This window comes from Carettochelys insculpta, chromosome 1, assembly GCF_033958435.1.
Source record: "Carettochelys insculpta isolate YL-2023 chromosome 1, ASM3395843v1, whole genome shotgun sequence".
Taxonomy (NCBI): Eukaryota; Metazoa; Chordata; order Testudines; family Carettochelyidae; genus Carettochelys; species Carettochelys insculpta.
Window position 1 is genome coordinate 363,920,960 of NC_134137.1, and position 21,255 is coordinate 363,942,214.

At 44.9% G+C, this 21,255-nt stretch overlaps 1 long non-coding RNA gene across 1 annotated transcript in view; it reads left to right on the top strand.

Moving 5' to 3' along the window:
- LOC142025061 (uncharacterized) overlaps nt 1-21,255 on the top strand; it is a 119,654-nt gene that overhangs the window by 5,816 nt on the left and 92,583 nt on the right. The window contains exons 2-3 of the long non-coding RNA XR_012648590.1: nt 15,466-15,534; nt 19,636-19,838. This is a non-coding gene — a long non-coding RNA (uncharacterized LOC142025061). The remainder of the gene's footprint in view (nt 1-15,465; nt 15,535-19,635; nt 19,839-21,255) is intronic.

Sequence of the window (21,255 nt, forward strand, 5' to 3'; positions counted from 1 at the left end):
TATTTAAAAAACATTTTACTATTGTTTTTTGAATTTTTGGCTAGCTGTTCCTCAAACTCTTTTTTGGCTTTTCTTACTACATTATGACAGTTAATTTGGGAGTGTTTATGTTCCTTTCTATTTTCCTCACTAGGATTTGACTTCCACTTTTTAAAAGCTGCCCTTTTCTCTCTCACTGCCTTTTTAACATGGCTGTTTAGCCATGGTGGTTCTTTGTTAGGTCTCTTACTGTGTTTTTTTATTTGGGGTATACATTTAAGTTGGGCCTCTATTATGGTGTCTCTAAACAGTTTCCATGCAGCTTCCAGGGATTTTAGTTTAATTACTCTACCTTTTAGTTTCTGTTTAACTAGCTTCCTCATTTTAGTGTAATTCCCCTTTTTGAAATTAAATGCCAGAGTGTTTGACCGCTGCGGTGTTCTTCCCAACACAGGAATATTAAAAGTTATTATATTGTGGTCACTATTTCCAAGCGGTCCAGTAACAGTTACCTCTTGGACCAGATCCTGCGTTCCAGTCAAGACTAGATCGAGAATCGACTCTCCCCTTGTGGGTTCCTGTACTAGCTGCTCCAAGAAGCAGTCATTTAAGGCATCAAGAAATTTAATCTCTGAATCCCGTCCTGAGGTGACATGCACCCAATCAATATGGGGATAATTGAAATCTCCTATTATTACTGTGTTTTTTATTTTGATAGCCTCTCTAATCTCCCTCATCATTTCAGCATCACTATCACTGTCCTGGTTAGGTGGTCGGTAATATATTCCTAATGCCATATTCATATTAGAGGAACGAATTGTTATCCATAATGATTCTATGGAACATTTTGATTCCTTTAGGATTTTTACTTCATTTGATTCTATATTATCCTTCACATATAGTACCACTCCGCCACCCGCACGACCTGTTCTGTCTTTCCGATATAATTTATATCCGGGTATGATAGTGTCCCACTGATTTTCCTCATTCCACCATGTTTCTGAGATGCCTATTATGTCAACTTCCTCCTTTGATATGAGGTACTCCAGTTCACCCATCTTATTAGACAGACTCCTAGCATTAGTGTAAAAGCATGTTAGAAAACTACCACTATTTATATGTCCGCCTTTCACAGACGCGTTGGATTTTTTTATGCACGATTGTTTCACATCTGATCTTGCCCATATATTATTTCCCACGTTCCCTATCTGACTAACTTCTAGGGAATCCCTGTCTATGGAGCCTCGTGTAAGAGAAGTCTCCGTCCGATCCACGTGCTCCCCCGCACCAATCGGCTTTCCCCCACCTCTTAGTTTAAAAACTGCTCTATGACCTTTTTAATGTTTAATGCCAGCAGTCTGGATCCACCTTGATTTAGGTGGAGCCCATCATTCCTGTATAGGCTCCCCCTACCCCAAAAGTGTCCCCAGTTCCTTATAAATCTAAACCCCTCTTCCCTACACCATCGTCTCATCCACTGTGCATATGCCACATAACAATGACTCAACTACAAAACTCATTCCTTTGTGTCCTGGCACTCCAACTCTCTTAAAGAGATTTCTCCTCTGTTACGCGTGTGGGTTATAAAAGCTACATGGACTGGTAATCAGACCTATTGTCTATTTCTTATCTGTAATTCTGAATTATTAGCAATATTTTCTCCACCACTCCAGAAATTCACTTTACACTTTCCTGCAAACTCACCTCCTCCATTGAATTTAGTTTTCACTACATTACAAATTTGTAATTCCATTGGTTTTTGTTTTGTTTTGTTTTGTTTTGTTATTAGCAAAGCTCTGTTTCTAGTTTTATTAAGTCTGGAGCCGTAGACATGAACATTGTGGTTCGAAGGGCTGAACCTTCCATTGGGACCTACTGACTAGAAATGCGCTATACATTTAAGCATTGATGCATAAAAGAAAATTCCTAAAAAAACAAACAAACAAAAAACCCACCACCACCCACCACGCCACTATGAAAGGCGTGTGCTAGCACGAAGATATGAGGATACATTCTTCTCTTGTCATGGTAGATGCATTGATCATCTTTTCTTACATGGTCATAAAGGATATAATAAGAGGAGACATTTAATTGAAGGGAAGGTAAATTCCGCTGATGAAATATGCTCTACAATAGAAGCAAATATCTTATTATTATAGGCACTCAATAGACTTTGTAATATTTTGATACATTTGAACAGAAGGCTCTTCCGTGGTTGCACAAGGTATAGTAATGTGAACCATTAAATATGTATCTGTTGTGTATTTGAAAACTGTGTTCGAATTGTATGCTGTCACTTTAATTAACAAGGGGCTTCCTAGTCCACCTTGTATACTAGGAGACTTTATAGGGTAGGGAGTGAGGTGTGAAATAAAATCAGAGTCAGGGTAAGCTGTGCTTCTCTGCCTTAGTAAAAAGCCTGCATTGTCCCTCTCTTTTATTTGTGTTAGAGATAGATTTTAAGATATCAACTAACGTTGCATTGTAACCCTTCCTAATGAGCTATTTTATGTTTTTAATCTAATTTCTGTTTGTATGATATAAACATGATATCAAGAATATGTACTTTTAGAGCATTTACTTAGGAAAAGACACAGATGTTAAGTTCAGAGTAGTTAAGTATTTCTGTGAGCAATGATTTCCAAACAGTGGATAGGAGCATATTATTCAATTCACCCCCTTCTCTATCAGCAGCCGAGAGAGACAGTTATTCTGTACAGGGCCAAGTTGTCATCCCTTGATCACAGCAGTTTCCACTTATCTACACAAATTGACTCACTGAGGTAAATATAGCTATTTGGCTGAGAATTGTTCGTTAATGTAAAGCGGTCATAATCTGGTCAATGGTAAGTGCTGGGTAACTCCTTATCTGTGTGCCTAAACATATGAATCTAAAGCCCAGTTATGTGTATAACACTGTTGTATTGGTTGATACCACTATACCGGAATTGCACTGTGCACCAGATGTGAGCTAAATACAATAGAAGCTTTATTATCTGGCACCTTTGTAGAACAGGGAGTGTTGGATTATCAAATTTGCTGCTTAGTGGAGTGGGACCACTGGCCCTGCTCTACAGGCCCACTGTCACCAGTGCTTGCTGGGCAGCTGCCCCTAGCCCCCAAGTCTGCTGCTGGCCTCCAATACCACTGCTGTCAGCTGGGCAGCCAGCCTCAGTTCAGCATCATCTGCCAGTGACTGGGCATCCAGCTCCCATCCCCCAGCCCCGCTGCCACCAGCTGGGCAGCTGGCCCTCAGCCCTAAGGCCACTAGCCCTGCTCTGCCAGCCGCAGCTGGGCAGCCACCAACAAAGCAGATGCCAGTTAATAGAGAATGCCAGTTATCTGAATTCCAGGTAACACGGCTTTTACTGTACACACAGGTTAGAACACTGAAACTACAAAAACGGTAGCTAGATAACTGAAGTTGGGAGTGGAAGGGGGAGGGAGAGAAGAATTATTGTATGGGAAAAAAGCCTGATTTTAAACCTCAGGAAAATGGGACTTGTCCAGATTTTGGAAATCAAATAAATTATTATTCATGATACAGAATTTATAATTATACCCAGCAAACATGAAAAACTGATTAGTCTGATCAATTATTTTGAATGTTCTTCCCAAAACAATAAGGAATAGAGATAGGCAAAAAAAAATACCAGTTTTTCTAGAGAAAAACTGCTTATACAATACAAAACCATTTTGTGAATTCATTTGATTGTGCTAATTTTTTCTGTTGAAAACAAAGCTAAAATTTTATAAGAACTGAAATGCTTTATTTTGACATTTTTGAAATAAAATGTTTTGATTTGAAGTGACTATGTTTCAAGTTTTTCTTTTCATTTAAACTAATTAGTTTAATTTAAGCAAGTTTTTCTAATTTAACTTAAACTAAAACAAAGTAAGGTATTTAAAAAACCCTCCAAATTGAAATGAAATGTTTAGTTTGACCCAAAACAATTGGCTTTGGTTGAAACTGCCAGTAAACTGAAAAAAAAAATCCTACTTCTGTAGCTCTTAGTGTGAGTTTACTGTAGAGCTTTAAAAGACACACTGTATTTAAATAGATTCTTTTTACAGTGTGTCCTCTTTTCATCTCTCCCTTTAGCTTTTTAACGCAAATGTCTGCTCTTATGCTCTGTCTTTCACCACTGAACTGCATTAGACTCAAAACAAAAACACAAGGCTGGGTTAACACTATGGCTATGTCTACACGTGTACGCTACATCGAAATAGCTTATTTCGATGTAGTGACATCGAAATAAGCTATTTCGATGAATAGTGTCTACACATCCTCCAGGGCTGGTGCCGTCGACGTTCAACATCGATGTTGGGCAGCACCACATCGAAGTAGGCGCTGCAGGGGAGCGTCTACACGCCAAAGCGGCCCACATCGAAATAAGGGTGCCAGGAACAGCTGCAGACAGGGTCACAGGGCAGACTAGCACTTCCGGGGCAACAGCTAGCCGCTCCCTTAAAGGGCCCCTCCCAGACACACGCAGCCTGCACAGCATGCGGTTTGCAGAGCCATAGGCACGCACACCTTGGCGAAGCAGTTATGGACCCCCAACAGCAGCAGCAGCAGCAGCAGCAGCAGCAGCAGCAGCCAGAAGTCCACACAGCCACCCCTGCAGGAGCAGTGCTCGCCCTGCTCAGTGCCATGCAGGAAGCAGCAGATCACCTTTTAGTCACAGAAGAGGAGCTGCCCCCAGGGGAGGAGGAAGCAACCCCAGACCCTGCAGCCCCCCGCCATCCCCGCCACACACGCCACCGGCTGTGGAGCTACCCCACGAGCACCGACTGGTGGGAGCAGCTGGTGCTCGGCGAGTGGGATGACAACCGCTGGCTCCAGAACTTTCGTATGAGCCGGCAGAGATTTCTGGAGCTCTGCCAGTGGCTCACCCCTGCACTGAGGCACCAGGACACCGCCATGCGGCATGCCCTTAGCGTGGAGAAACGGGTCGGCATCACTGTCTGGAAGCTGTCCACTCCAGACAGCTACCGATCTGTGGGGCAGCAGTTTGGCGTCGGCAAGGCCACCGTCGGGGCTGTCCTCATGGAGGTAAGAGGACCCACTGGGAGGGGGAGGCAGCCCTGGGAGGGGAGGGGATCCCTGGGAGGGGAGGGGAGTGGAGCCCTGGGAGGGGAGGGCCAGACACACCCTGCACACCCCTCATTGGTGCTCTCCCATGTCCTTCCCCTGCAGGTCGTCCGTGTCATCAATGCCCTCCTCCTCCACAGGCTCGTGCAGCTTGGGGACCCGGATGCTGCCATCGCGGGGTTTGCCACCCTGGGCTTCCCAAAGTGCTTTGGGGCTCTGGATGGGACCCCATATCCCCGTCCGAGCTCCAGAGCACAGCAGAGGACGCTTCCTGAACAGGAAGGGCTGCCATTCGGTGGTCCTTCAGGCCTTGGTGGACAGCCGGGGCCGCTTCCTGGACATTTATGTTGGGTGGCCTGGCAGCACAAATGACGCCCGGGTATTCCAGAATTCGGGCCTGTACCTCCGGCTGGAGGCAGGGACCTACATCCCCCAGCGGGAGATCCCTGTGGGTGACACCATGATGCCCCTCTGCGTCGTTGCAGACACAGCGTACCCCCTCCGGCCCTGGCTCATGCACCCTTACACAGGCCATCTGTCAGCCAGCCAGGAGCGCTTCAACACGCGCCTGAACCATGCGTGCCAGGTGGTTGAGCGCACATTTGGCCACCTCAAAGGACGCTGGAGGTGTCTCCTCACCCACCTTGATGCGGGCCCCACCAACATCCCCAAGATTGTGGGCACGTGCAGCGCACTCCACAACCTGGTTGAGAGCAAGGGGGAGGCCCTTTTTTAGGGCTGAGCTGTGGAGGCTGGCAGGGCTGACATGAAGCCACCCACTGCCCCCAGTCGCCAGGTGGACCCCAAGGGCATCCGGGTCCTGGAGGTCCTGCAGGCCCATTTCGACCAGGCTGCGGGGTGAACGCTGGGAGGTCCCCCACTGCACCCCCCCCATCCTCCACAACACTCCCTGCCCCTACGCCCACACCACAGAGCACCCAAGAGCACACCCCGCCCCCACTTTTCCTGCAAATAAAAATAGACCTGTTGTTTCGTGAAACCACAAAAAGGTGAATTCTTATTATATTATTACTACAAATATAAATATTATATATTATATGATAAACAAAAAGTGGAACACAAGGAAGGGGAGAACTATTTACATGTGGGGGCAGGTATCATAAAATAACAGGGGTCTAATACAAACTATATACAACATAAAGGGGATATGTACAAAGGGGGGGGCCACATCCTGGGCCCTGCACCCCCTAATGTCCAGCACTGGGGGTCGCGGGGCACGACCCTCGTCTCAGCCTCAGCCCTGGCCGGGACTGGCTGGGGGCCGGGCGAACCGGCAGATACAGCCGGCGGGTGTCAGCAGGCCCCAGGTCCCCCTTGGCAGAAGGCCCCTCGGTGGCAGACGGCAGTGGGACAGCAGGTGGAGCAGCGGGTGGAGCGGCGGGTGGAGCAGGCATGGAGGGCAGAGTGGCGGCCAGCGTGGCATGGAGGGCCAGGTAGTCCACGATGCGCTCAAACGTGCGCATAAAGGCCCCCCATGCCTCCTGGCACCAGGCCAGCGCCCACTCCTGCAGATGGAGGCGCCGCTTGTCCAACCGCAGGCGCTGCTCCAAGACCTCCAGCTGCCACCGGAGGATCGCCAGCAGCTGGGTGTCCGTCACCGTCCAGTGGTGGTGCTGGCTCCACCATCGGCCCCGCCCTGGGGCTGCAGTGCTCCGCCGAGGGGCTGGCCTGCAGTGATGGCCCCGGTGCGCTCTCCGGGGCCACTGACACCTCGGTGGCACTTTCCGGGCCCTCCGATGGTGCAGCTGCGGAACACGGGGGGGAAGAAGAGTGGAGACATCCGTTAGTGTGGGCCCCGAGCCGTGGCCCCTGTCCCCCCACCCCTCTGCTGCTGGTTCCCCATCCCCGTCCTTGGGAGATGCTGCTGCTGCTGATAGGTGTCCCACCCCCTCCCGCCGGGGGACCCTAGATTCCACTCTCCCCATCCCCAGGGATGGGGCATGGCACTGTCCTGCTGGGGGGGCAGGGGCTGATGCACTCTTCTGAGGGACATGCCACTGCTGTCCTTGGGGCCATGGTCATCTGGCCATGTGGAGGGCCCTGGTCATGTCTGTTGTCCCCGCCCCTCAACCCTGGGGGTGTGCACCGGGGGGGGGTACATACCTGATGGTCCTCTCCCACGGTCGTGGGACACCCTCTGGGCGGACGCCCTGCTGGAGCTCCGGGAAGCCATGATGATCCGCAGCCCCCCGTCGCTGGAGGAGGATTCCCCCCTCCTTCTCCTCTGGCATCCCAGGGGTGGGCTCCTGGAGGGGGCCCTGGGGTGCAGGGCTTGCCTCCGGGGTGGACTCCGCCTCCGGGGCCTGCTGGGACTCGTTGGCCGAGGTGTCAAGAGTGGCCGGTGGGGCGGAGTTGTGCCGGGGGCCCAGGATTTCCCTGAGCTCCCTGTAAAAGGGGCAAGTGACGGGGGTGGCCCCAGATCAGCTGGCCACATCCCGGGCCCGGGTGTAACCCTGCCGCAGCTCCTTGACCTTATTCCTGATGTGGTCAGGAGTGTGGGCAGGGTGACCCCGGGCGGCCAGGCCCTCGGCCAGCCGAGCGAACGCATCCGAGTTCCGCCTCTTGCTCCCCATTACCTGGAGCACCTCCTCCTCACTCCAGATCCCCAGCAGGTCCCGGATCTCGGCCTCCATCCAGGAGGGGCCCCGCTGCCTCTTCCCCGGCTTGCTGGCTGTCTGGGAGCCCTGGCTTCCCTTGGGGGGGTGCCATGGGGGCGCTTGGGGGGCTGGCAGTCGGCCATCGCAGTGGGTGGGGTGTCTCTGGGCTGCAGGGAGGTGTGCAGGCTGGCTGCATGTTACAGCTGCTGCCTGCACGCTCTCTCAGCTTCCTGCACAGGAAGGCAAGGGGCGGGGAGCTTTAAGGGGCCGCTGCGCGCGGCGACCATAGAGCTCAGGGGCTAGAGAGAGCGTCTCTCAACCCCTCAGCTGATGGCCGCCATGGCGGACCCCACTATTTCGATGTTGCGGGACGCGGATGGGCTACACATGCCCTACTTCGACGTTGAACGTCGAAGTAGGGTGCTATTCCCATCTCCTCTTGAGGATAGCGACTTTGACATCTCGCCGCCTTACATCGATGTCAACTTCGAAATAGCGCTCACCACGTGTAGACGTGGCGGGCGCTATTTCGAAGTTGGCGCGGCTACTTCGAAGTAGCTGGCACGTGTAGACACAGCTTATGTGACTTAAGCCTTGGAAATGGTTTATACCAAAAATCTGATGCAGAAACTATGTCAAGAAACACCCTTATAGTAAATAGTCAGTGTAATATAAACTATTTTGCTAGTCTTTAAAGTGCTACTTGACTGCTTTTTGTCCTTATAGTAAACAGTGTTGTGGGTTATAGCTGTGGGTGAAAAGCAACCTCTGTAAGGCCATTACTTCCCCACCTTGTGCATATGGGCCAATGGCTGCAACTGAGGTGTGTAGGCAGAATGCCCATGCCCCTAAGGTTTTTGCACTTACTCAAGGATCCTTAGACCACAAAACTCAGGTGGGAGTGGCCTGACCACCCTGCATCAATGATCCTGTAACAAAGTGCTATAGCTGCTGCTAGAGGGTTGCTCTGGTTTAGGGGTCACAACACCCCTGAAAAGTAACCTGGCTACTCTCCCTTCAAACCTAAGGGTAGCCACTGGAGACAACATCCTCACTGCTCTTCTGGGGAGCCCTCCTCAGCACCTCCAGAGGGGGTGGCACCTCAAGTGGAAGGGGCAGAGCTGGGGATGGCTGGGCAGAATGGTATTCTGACATGGAGCAAGGAGCCTGTTCCTAGAGCAGAGCGCAGGGGAGTCTCATGACTCATGTAACACTGGCTTATGCACTCTGTGGGGAAGACAGAGAGAAGACTCTGCACTGAGGGAGACTTGGGCTCCCTGAAGGAGTTCAGAAAGTGAGTAATGACTCCATGGGCCCAGATTTAATTCATCCAAGAGCACTGAGGGAACTGGCAGATGTCACTGTGGAGCCTTTGGCTATTATTTTTGAAAACTCAGGGAGATCGGGAGAGGTCCCAGATGGTTGGAAAAGGCAAATGTAGTGCCCATGTTTGAAAAGGGAAAGAAGGACAATCCAGGGAACTATGGACTGGTCAGCCTTACCTCAGTCCGTGGAAAAATCACAGAGGGAATTCTCAAGGAATCCATTTTGGAGCACTCGGAAGAGGGGAAAGTGATCAAAAGTTGTCAACATGGATTCACCAAGGGCAAGTTGCGCCTGACCGATCTGATTACCTTTTGTGATGACATAACTTGCTCTGTGGACATGGGAAAGTCAATGGATGTGATATACTATGATTTTAGCAAAGCTTTTGATTCAGTGTCCCACAACATTCTTGCCCAAAATTTGAGGAAGTATGGATTGGATACATGGACTGTAAGATGGATAGAAACCTGGCTTGATGGACAGGCCCAACAGGTAGTGGTCCATGGCTGAATATCTGGTGGGTGGTCGGTTTCAAGTAGAGTGCCCCAAGGATCAGTTCAAGGGCCAGTACCGTTCAACATCTTTATTAATTACCTTGATGAGGGGGTGGATTGCACCCTCAGCAAATGTGCAGATGGCACTAAGCTAGGGGAAAAGGTAGGTACATTGGAGGGTAGGGATAGGGTCCAGAGTGACCTAGATAAATTGGAGGATTGGACCAAAAGAAATCTGATGCAGTTAAACAAGGAGAAGTGCAGAGTCCTGCACTTGGAATGGAAGAATCCCAAGCACTGTTACAGGCTGGGAACTGACTGGCTAAGTCACAGTGCAGCAGAAAAGGACCTGGGAATTACAGTGGATGAGAGGCTGGATATGAGTCTGCAGTGTGCCCTTGCAGCCAAGAAGGCTAAGAGAAGATTGGGATGCATTAGGAGAAGCATTTCCAACAGATCTAGAGACATTATTATTCCCTTTGACTCAGCACTGGTGAGACCACATCTGAAATATTGCATCCAGTTCTGCACCCCCCACCTCCACCCCTCACAGTATAGGAAGGATGTGGACGCACTGGAGAGGCTGGAGCACATTTTCTATGAGGAAAGGCGGAGGGATTTGGGCTGATTTAGTTTGCAGAAGAGAAGACTGGGGGCAATTTGATAGCAGCCTTCAACTTCCTAAAAGGGGGCTTTAAAGAGGGTGGAGAGAGACTGTTCACAGTGGTGACAGATGGCAGAACAAGGAGCAATGGTCTGAAGTTACAGAGGGAGGAGGGTAGGCTGAATATTAGGAAAAGCTATTTTACCAGGAGGGTAGTGAACTACTGGAATGAGTTACCGAGAGATGTGGTGGAATCTTCATCCCTAGAGGTTTTTAACTCCTGGCTTGGATGATTTAGTTGGGGTTGATTCTGCTGTAGGAAGGAGGCTGGACTAGATGACCTCCTGAGGTCCCTTCCACCCCTAGAATTCCAATTCTGTGATTTTGTGACTTGAATGAGGTTCCTGCTGGGGATAGAATTTACCCTGTTCTACCAAAATACATGAGTTGGCACTATTAATGTGGGATGAAATTGCCCAGACTCCACACCATAATCTTCCAGTCTGCACAGTTCATCAGGTGTGACAGAAAAAGTAACCTGCACCCGCCAAAGGGGGTGGTGCCTATAGATTATCCCCCTGGAGTGCACTAGGAGCAATATGCTGAGACAGTCACATTATCATCACTGGTTTGCTCCCGGAGCTACAAAGCTATGTCTTTCCATTTATTCAGACACGGTCATCAAAGCACAATCCAGCCCTGAGACTGTAATCCCCCTCTTCTGTTCAGGCAGGCTAGTACTATGATTGCACCTTGTGTGCCACCATATGGGGAGCAAATCCATTCCACAGATTGCTAGCCATTTACATTTTCTCTGTTCTGACACTGAAATATCTGGCTATATTCCCCCAGCAGCCAGCAGAAGTTCTTTTCAAGGCACTAAAGGAAAACTTAAAAGCTAGTCCACCTCCAGTACCCTGGAGGAAAAGGTTTTCATTCCCTCCAATGGTAACTGAAAGTAGAATTCTCATGGATTAATCTGTCTCATGCAACATAAATCTTTCATGTGAGAATTCCCTCATTACCAAACATTCAGCAGTGTGAAAATTAAAATCTTTCCAAGTCATTTACTATAAAACAGATTTCCATATTCAAAGTGGAAATGGTTTTTCTTTGAAGAAGCTCTTCTAAGCAGAGTGAGGCAAGGACTATATTCGGTAACTCCACCAGTATCACAATCCTACCATATGTGGATAACTTTGTAGTGACAGAACGTGTGGATGGCTGGTGAAGGCAGACCTAGGAAAGGCAAGACCAGTCCTTCTTTCACTCTGAATCCCCATCTCCGAGACCTTACCCCTTCCTCAACCTTTGCTCCCTCCTTACCCTGGAGCCAAGACATTCTGGACCCCTGCGTTCCCCATCAGCTGGGGAGTGCAGGCAATTTTGGGAAGGTAATGCTGTATCAGCTTAGAAAAGTGAATTACCAATAACTACTGTCTTCTAAAGCCTATTGATATTTATAAATTTAAAAAAAAACATAGCATAATCTTATCTGAATTTAAAATTGGTTCAGCCTCACTGATACAAGTATTTTTTCAGAGGAGTAGCCACATTATTTTGTTTCTGCAAAAAATAATGAGTCCCGTGACTCCTTAAAGGCTAACAAACTTATTTGGGTATAAGTTTCCATGGGCTTCATCCCCTGAAAGCTTCAGACCAAATAAATTTGTTAGGGTATGTCTACACAGAAGCCTTATTTCAAAATAAGCTCTTCTGGAATAGCTTATTTTGAAATGCCGCTGCTTCCCATGAAAATGCATTTTGAAATAACTCTTAGCCTTCCCTTGCCTACATTACCTGCCACGCATGACAGAATGAAATACTAGTAGTTAGAATATATACCTGGGATAAGAAATCTGCATCTTATTTATTCGCATGTCTGACCCCAGCTTGCTACAGGTTTGGATAATTCACTTAATTTTTCCTCAGGTTCTCTTTAAAGCAGAAGTATGAGCAATTATTCCATATTGTTTGTCTTATGTGAGTATTGCAGCTATTTTCTTCATGCTAAGAAATCTTTCCTGCATGGTCTGTATTCTCTCCGTTACCCTGTCTTCCACCGAGGAAATCGAATGCAACTCTGTAATTTGCCCAAGGGCAAGGAGGTAGAATTAATGTTGCTCAGTCAATGTTACCGGTGGCATTTTTAAAATTCTGAGTGCTTGCTTTCGCAAGCTTAGCATTCTAATCATTTTTTTACATTCTGTTCACCTGCACGGCTGGAAAGCTGACATTTAATCACTATTACCATTACTTAGAGTCAGCACTATGTGGCAACAAACAATGGTGATAACTAATATTACCACCCTCCATTTAAATATAATTTTAGTAACCCATGGGGGAGTTGTTTATTTGTCTTCCTAATTTTGAATTTCTTAAAAGTTATGAAACAGCATCCTTCTTCATGGTAGGTAAGTTCTGCTGTAGAGGAGGTACAGTAATAATTGGAAATGAAGTAAAAAGGTTAACAGAGAATTGAGAATATTAGTTTTATATGGAACTGTGTTAGCACCCTGCGGTGCTGTGTGGAACCTGGGTAACACTTTAGGATATCATGCATACTAATATGGTTAAATTGCAAGGAATCTGACCAGACATATCATGTAAGATATCTGTGGAAATGTTATGAATTTCAAATATGAGGATCTTGTTCCAATGTGAATATCACATTTATATTATGAGTTACAGATGTGTATGGCATATCTGTATTTCCAAACTTGTTCTGTGTTTCTGGGCAACGTACCCCAAACAGATTGAAGTATCTGTAGGCCTGCTTGGTGGCCCATCAAAGAACATCAGCTGTGCAATGAATCCATTCAAAAGAACAAGACTTCACCTTATGACTCAGCAAGACATGCTAAGGCATACCTACTGCCAGTAGGCTGTGGTTTCTATGCCAAGTGCTGGGCAGCTTGAGTTTGGAACAAAGGGAATACAAACTGAATGGCAAAAAATTATAAAAGGCGGCTGCATCTCCTCCATTTTGCCTGTAATCCTGCTTCTTACCTCTGAGTGACTATTCTACAAACTGAAGCTCTGAACAAGTTGAAGCTCTGGATGTGCTAAGCCAGAGGGAGTTTCAAACCAGCAAACTCATGGGTAATGCTAATAATCTGATACAAGGACCTGGAAGAAATGGGCCTGTGTGTACACTAGCCAAAAACTTCAAAATGGCCATTCAAATGGCCATTTCGAAGTTTACTAATGAAGCGCTGAAATACATATTCAGCACCTCATTAGCATGCGGGCTGCTGCGGCACTTCGAAATTGATGTGGCTCGCCGCCATGCGGCTCGTCCAGACAGGGCTCCTTTTCGAAAGGACCCTGCCTACTTTGAAGTCCCCTTATTCCCATCTGCTCAGAGGAATAAGGGGACTTCAAAGTAGGCAGGGTCCTTTCAAAAAGGAGCTCCGTGCGGACGAGCCGCGCGGCGGCGAGCCGCGTCAATTTGAAGTGCTGCGGCTGCCCGCATGCTAATGAAGTGCTGAATATTAATTTTAGTGCTTCATTAGTGGCCATTGAGTGGCCAGTTGAGTGGCCATTTCAAAGTTTTTGGCTAGTGTAGACATAGTGTATTTGTAACTGCTTTTCCATTTAACAACTCTCTTCTTGTTCTTTCTTTTGTTCTTCCTAATAAACCTTTAACTTTTGAAATCAAAGAATTATCTGTTAATGTGTTATTTTGGGTAAAATCCAGACCTATACCTGATCTGGTCATGTGGCTGACCCATTAGGATCAGAAGAACATTTTGCATATGTGAACAGAGTCTTTTAAATAACTTCTCACTGTACTGGACTAAGGTGCTCGCAGGGAGTCAGAGAACTGGAATGCAATAAAGGGGGCTATGTGATTTCTTTTTGACTTCTTGAAACTAGTATGAGAGATCAAAAACACAATTTGTGATTGGTTGTGCAGTTTAACTTCATTGTTACCCACCAGTCTCAGGAGGATCTGATCTCCTGATTTCCCTGTTGCACCCTGCCCTGACCTCCACATTTCCAGTGAGTGTATCCTAGGCACACCAGCCACACACCTATCCCACTGAAGCAGTTATTTGATTTAAAAAAATACAACAAAGAGCTCTGTGGCACTTTAAAGACATGGGCTGCAACTACACTACATTCCACTTTCAGAAGCGGAGTGCAAATAAGTGAGATCAGAAATGCAGATGAAGTGTGGATTTACATATCTAGTGCCTCATTTGAATATCTTGCAGAATCTCACTTCTGGAAGAGCCTTTCCTGAAAACAAAAACAGATGTGTCGATGGGGTTCCTTTGAAAATAAAGCCCATTTTCAAAAGAATCCTTAATCCTACTTTGTTTCAAGAAGAAGGGTTCTTTCAAAAATGAGGTTTGTTTGTTAAAGAACCCCATCGACACAGCTGGTTTTGCTTCTGGAAAAGGCTCTTCGGGAAGTGAGATCATGTGAGAATAAGCAAATGAGGTGCAAGATATGTAAATCTGTGCCTCATCTGCATGCCCAATCTCACTCATTCGCATTCCGCTTCCAAAAACAGAATGCAGTGTAGCCACAGCCTGAGGGTGTGTCGACACAGCAAAGTTATTTCAAAATAACAGCCATTATTTTGAAATAGCTATTGGAGCATCTACACAAAGCAACCATTAATTACTTCAAGATAATTTTGAAATAGCAGTTGGCTTATTCCAAAATAGGTAAACCCATTCTACAAGGAATAGGACCTAGTTCAAAACAGGTACTGTTAAGATGGGGAATACAGCCTATTTTGCAATAAGTCATGGTGGCTGTGTCTACCCTAGCATTGCTCTTTCAAAAGAGGCATGAAAATGAGGGAAACTGAAAACGTAAATGAGGTGCAGCTTTACATATCTGGCATCTCATTTGTATATTCTCCTTTTGAAAGCGTTTCTTTTGAAAGAAAAAAAGCAGTGTAGATGCTGTTTTTTCGAAAGTAAATCCCATTTCTGAAAGCACCTTTCTTCCCATGGAAACTTATGTCTTTAAGGTGCCACAGGACATGCTGCAACAGAATAATGTGGCTATCCCTCTGAAAAATGGTTGTATCAGTCAGGCTGAACCAATTTTAAATTCATAGAAGATTATGGGTTTTTTTAATGTTATACATATCAATAGGCTTTACAAGACAGTAGCCACTGGTAATTCATTTTTCCAAGCTGGTACAATTGGAAAGCAATTTGTTGCCTTAACAAATTAGATCTCCTGAGGAATCTTAAATCTAGCTGGGAATTTGGAGGACAGGATCAGGATCAGGTTTCATTCACTCTATCCTTAGAGGTATCTCTTATTCAGAATGGGCTGCTCTTACAGAAAACGTACGTTTCAAAGTGAAAATTCTCTCTTCAGCAGGTTAACCTGAATTTAAGATTCTAGTCTCACAAGTGCCAAGACAACCGAAACAGGTGGAAGAGCAAGGTAAGACAGCATGTTTCATGTCTAAACACATTAACAACATAATGTTACTAATATTTATCCTCAGATGGAAAGCTGTAGCAGCTATTTCAGTTCAGGTTGCAGTAAGTGCACAAACAAAATTTTGGACTGAAAGTTCTGCACACAGACTGAACTAAAAATTGCCAAATGCTTCTTTATACCTTTGCCTCTAAGGCTGCACTGTTTTACGTATTTCTCTTTTTCCCCTCCAGAAAAGACCCTTAACATTCCTATTGGAAAATGTGTGAGTTTTTAAAAGCTAAACTCTACACTGACAATTTAAAGTGGATAGGTGTGAAGGGAAGGGATAGGCCCAACCCTTGAAGGTCAAAGCTGGGTTTCAAATATGCCAGCATTCCCTATCAGAAAGGTATGTCATGGTAGCTCCATCATTCCTGTTCAGCCCCTGTGGGGGAAGTTAGTCCAATTGAAATACTATAGTCAATTGGACAGTGGAAGGACTCTATGCTGTATAGCAGTAGTTCTTGTTTTTATATGCATTTACCCCTTTTTCAAGCTAATGCAGCCTTTTCACTCCACGAGCTTGCTTCAGGACAGATATTAGGATAGAAAACTTGCTCTGCTCACCACTATTTTTTTACTGGAGGGGACATGGAAGTAACTTAAGCAGTACATGGGAGATACACAACTCCTCAACCACATGTTCAAAATCATACACATAAATTCCATCCTTTATCCATTCATGAAGACACATGTCATTTACTGTGATGGTCTTTTAAATAGAATAAAACTTCTGTCATGTATACAATGGATGGACATTCAAGGCCCATTAATATTTGATAGTAGGAGACCTCCTCCTCCCTTGTCCACCATTATCATGCATGTTCCTCGGGCTGGTTGGAAGTATCCTCTTCCCAAGAGATAGTTGCTTTTCAGTTGGTACTATGTAGACTTGATTCTGCAGCTACCTATGAGTCAAGTTCACACCTAAAAAATTCACCTATTTACACTAGTTACTTTAATGGAGCCACACATGCAATTCTAATTTGGTTCTTCTTGAGAGATCTGCATGCATGCAGACTGCAGGACCAGGGCCTATAGGTCTGGATGAGAAGACCATCAAGGTCAGTTTCATAAACAAATGAAGTATTGCAAGTCAACATCTCGTGTATGTGAAAGGACTGATGCTCATTGTATTTTCTAACAGAATTTATTCAACTGCAAAAAATAATTGTTTGTTGTAATTTTGACATTTTGCTACATGCTATATTCAATATTCTTTTCCATGATGCTCCTTTTGTTTGCTTCTTTTTTCCTCCTTTGGATAAAAAGTTACAACGTGCATGAATAGTGCAAAAGACAAGGGTGGAATACGTTACTTCTGAAACTGGCCTGAAGATTTCCATTCTTCATTACATTTTGGAATCCAGGAAGGAGAGGGGAGATTGAGCTCTGATTATACAATTGACTGTGCAGGCACTCGGGGTTACACACAGAATAAAATTATTGGGAACTTTTTTTTTATGTATTAAGGACTAGATTCTGATAGTCTTATTTGTACACTCAGTAACATCTTATTCAATTGAATAGTTCCACTGACTTCAGAAAGATTACTAATGTAATAAGGGCTCTTAGTTAGATATTGAAAGCACCTATGCATTAGCATCACGCTTTGAGGGCCTGAATATGCTGCATTCAATGAGACTCAGAAGTAGCTCCATTGAAGATAATGATATCCCAGTGGATCAAGTGAAAGAAGATTATGGGGCTAGTGTTTCCAATGAGTTTTGTTACACGTTCAGTTCAGGATCTATAGCTCAGGTATGAACAGAAGAGCAAGCATTGTTCTAACTTAATTCATGAAATCTATTACTTAGGCTGTATGTGATATTACTTATGTGAGCAGCCATACCAAATAGGAAGTTCATAAACCTTGCAGCAAACTTTACGATATGCAATTAGATCCATGTAACACAATAAAGGGCAACGCTTTTGGACATTAACCTAGACTCTGAAAAGTTTAGAATGTCCCTCTGGTTTCATATGACCCAGATGCTTTCATCATTACCTATGTTTATGTGTACCTGGCTCCTTAAGTATCTCCATTCGAAACAATGGGCTGAACTAATAGTAGGGTTCCCCTAAATTGATATGAGGGTATCTGAACCCACAGAGGGCAAAACAATTGTTGAAGAAGACCCTGGATATTGCCTGAACAATGCATATGCAGCAATCTTGTTCATTGCAATGCACTGTTCCAGAATGATCACTTACTAAACAGACTGTGGGAGGCAGTAATATTCCATCAGTGAATCAATTACCAAATGACAGATATGTAGGGAAAGATTAAGAAAAGCATCATTGAAAGACCAGTGTGGCAGTGTAACTGTACTTTTCTGAAAGTGACTGGGCAAGAAAACAAATAAAGTATGCAATGCAAAGGTGCCTAGGCTCCTATTGAACACAGTGGTGTGGCAGTCACAGAGCACTGCAGGTAAACTGCAATATAGAGTGCCTTGTGACTGAAGTCAAGTGGTGCTATATAGTGCAACTTACCCGGGTACAAATCACTATACAGCCAGCTGTGTCTGGCTAGATTTCACTATATAGTTTGTCGTGCCTGTTTGGTGAGAATCACTGACATTAGGCAGCAGGGATTAAAGCTATAAAACATAACCAAAAGAAAAACCACAAAGAAAAACATAAAACACAAGGAAATGGCTATTCACAGTCTTCATCACGTTCATTCATTTAATAGGAAAATGCAGAAAAAAGAGAGGAGATTAAACACTGGTAATACCCAGCACCCAGTCAAAATGAGTCCAAGAATTGGATAAATAAAAGCCACACTCCATTTCCTCATGCAATTGTTTCAAATCTGTCAATGTTCTCCTTTGCTGGCCTGTAAAAATACCAGTTCTTGCTCAATGCTCCTGATGGCTGGTAATGGACAGCTGTGGGAGTTTGAAGAACTGTGGCAAGAGTGAAGAGCTCGACATCTGTACCCCAGACTTTGTTTTGCATCTTTTGGCTTTGGAGCAAGTACTTATTCACAGGAAGGCTGACCAAAGTTTCAAAAGCTTCTTGGTATTCAGGAGACTTCATCACATTCACAGCAGCAGCTCTAACTATTGCGCAGTAGTCTTCAGACAGTGCAGTCTCTTTATTGATAGCCCTTTCATGGGAAAAGACCCACTTTGTCAGATGCCCACAAAAGCTTATGCTCCAATAAACCTGTTAGTCTATAAGGTACCACAGGACTTCTTGTTGTTTTTGCAAATAAAAACTAACATGGCGACCCCTCTGTTACTTTAAAAGCTATTGAAACTCATTAACTCTGTGCTTACTAAAATCAGGTTCACTAAGCAAATGTTTAATGACATCTGCAATAAAAAAGCTGTTGCAATTTTTCAATAAGTGTTCCCATACAGTTTGACATATCCTGTAACCAGCCTTAGTCAAAATGTGGCAAGAATTTCTGTTGTGGGCATATTATACAACTTGGCTATTATGATGCCTACTCTTAGGGGAAGATAACATGGGGAATAAAATTTTATGGGAGTACTGCATCCTAAGAGATGCATGGGCAATATTTTACAAGACAACCTATGTACTACATTAAAAGAACATACTATTGCAAAGTCAAGAACTCAAAAGTTCATTCGGGTTTCATGTGTACACAATTAAAACCAAATTTTCACAATTGGTTACAAGTGATCACAGAGGAACTGTTTAGCAGAGACAAAGAAAGAATCTAATTCTTCAGGGTAGCATTCAAATTCCTTAACTAAGAGACCAGCCTCTTTCTGTATTTTCCCTCTTCATTTACTACATGCCTTCCAACTACTGCAACAAATGAGGCCACCCCCTCTACACATAGTCTCATTCCCATCCAGCATTCATTCACCGAGTGCCATCCATGCTGTGCACTGGAACAGGGGCATGTGGGAAAAAAAATCTAATCTCCAGTTGTACAATTAAGGTAAAGACCATCATAATTCATAGGCACAAGGTGGACAAATTAATGCTGTACAGGAAACCTTACATCTGTCATTTCCTAACCTGAGTGCCTGGCTTTGCAATGGTATTGGTTTTTAATGCAGTTTGTGTGTAACTTTTCAGGCTTCAGAAACCGAAGTGGAAATCTCACAATACTGACACTTTGTGGCTTCTCAGCAGCATTGGAATCTTGAGGTCCACAGCACAGATGTCTGCTGCTTAAGCAAATTAACAGACAGAAGCATTATGTTCCGGAGCTTCAGTGGGTTTCACTGATTTTGCATGACAGCAGAGAGCCTCTGGATTCTACGGTTCCATTCTAGAAGGTAAGCATACTCTCACAAACACTCCTTCCAGCCTGCCCACATCCATCCCTATTCCCTCAGCTTAGTCCCAGTCTCCTGATGCAACATTCTCAGTTTCCCCACATCCCCACTCTGGGATTCTGTTGTAACACCAGAATTTTTTCCTACTCCAGATTTCTTGTCTGGCTCACTACAGTCTTTCTTCCCCACCACTCCCATGACACGAGGTACTTTTTTATTCCAAATGGTTGAAAAAGCTACCAGGGGGAAGCTGTACTAGATTTGATTTTAACAAATAGGGAGGAATTGGTAGAAACCTTGAAAGTGGAAGGCAGCTTTGGTGAAAGTGATCATGAAATCGTAGAGTTCACAATTCTAAGAAAACGAAGAAGGGAACACAGCAAAATACAGATAATGGATTTCAGGAGGGCAGATTTTGGTAAACTCAGAGAGCTGGTAGGGAAGGTCCCATGGGAAGCAAAACTGAGGGGAAAAATAGCTGAGGAGAGTTGGCAGTTTTTCAAAGGAATGTTATTAAGGGCCCAAAAGCAAGCTATCTCATTGTGTAAGAAAGATAGAAAATATGGCAAAAGACTGCCTTGGCTTAACCAGGAGATCTTGCATGATCTCAAAATAAAAAAGGAATCATATAAAAAATGGAAACAAGCACAAACTACAAAGGGTGAATATAGGCTAACAACACAAGAATGCAGGAGCAAGATTAGAAAGGCAAAGGCACAAAATGAGCTCAAACTAGTTACAGGCACAAAGAGAAACAAGAAGTTTTTTTATAAATATATCAGAAACAAGAGGAACACCAGGAACAGGGTAGGACCATTGCTCAGTGAGGAGGGAGAAACAGTAACAGGGAACTTGGAAATGGCACAGATGCTTAATGATTTCTTTGTTTCGGTCTTCACTGACAAGTCTGATGAAGGAATGCCCAACATAGTGAATGTTAGTGGGAAAGGGGTAGGGTTAGAAGTTGAAATAAAAAAAGAACAAGTTAAAAATCACTTAGGAAAATAAGAATTAGATGCCTACAAGTCACCAGGGCCTGATGAAATGTGTCCTAGAATACTCAAGGAGCAGCTAGAGGAGATATCTGAGCCTTTATCTATCATATTTGGAAAATCATGGGAGACAGGAGAGATTCCAAAAGACTGGAAAAAGGCAAATATAGTGCCCATCTATAAAAAGGGGAATAAGAATAACCCAGGAAACTACAGGCCAGTCAGCTTAAATTCTGTGCCAGGAAAGATAATGGAGCAGGTAATTAAAGAAATCATCTGCAAGCACTTGGAAGGTGGTAAGGTGATAGGGAACAGCTAGCATGGATTTGTAAAGAACAAATCATGTCAAACCAATCTGATAGCTTTCTTTGATAGGATAATGAGCCATGTGGATAGGGGAGAATTGGTTGATGTGGTATACCTAG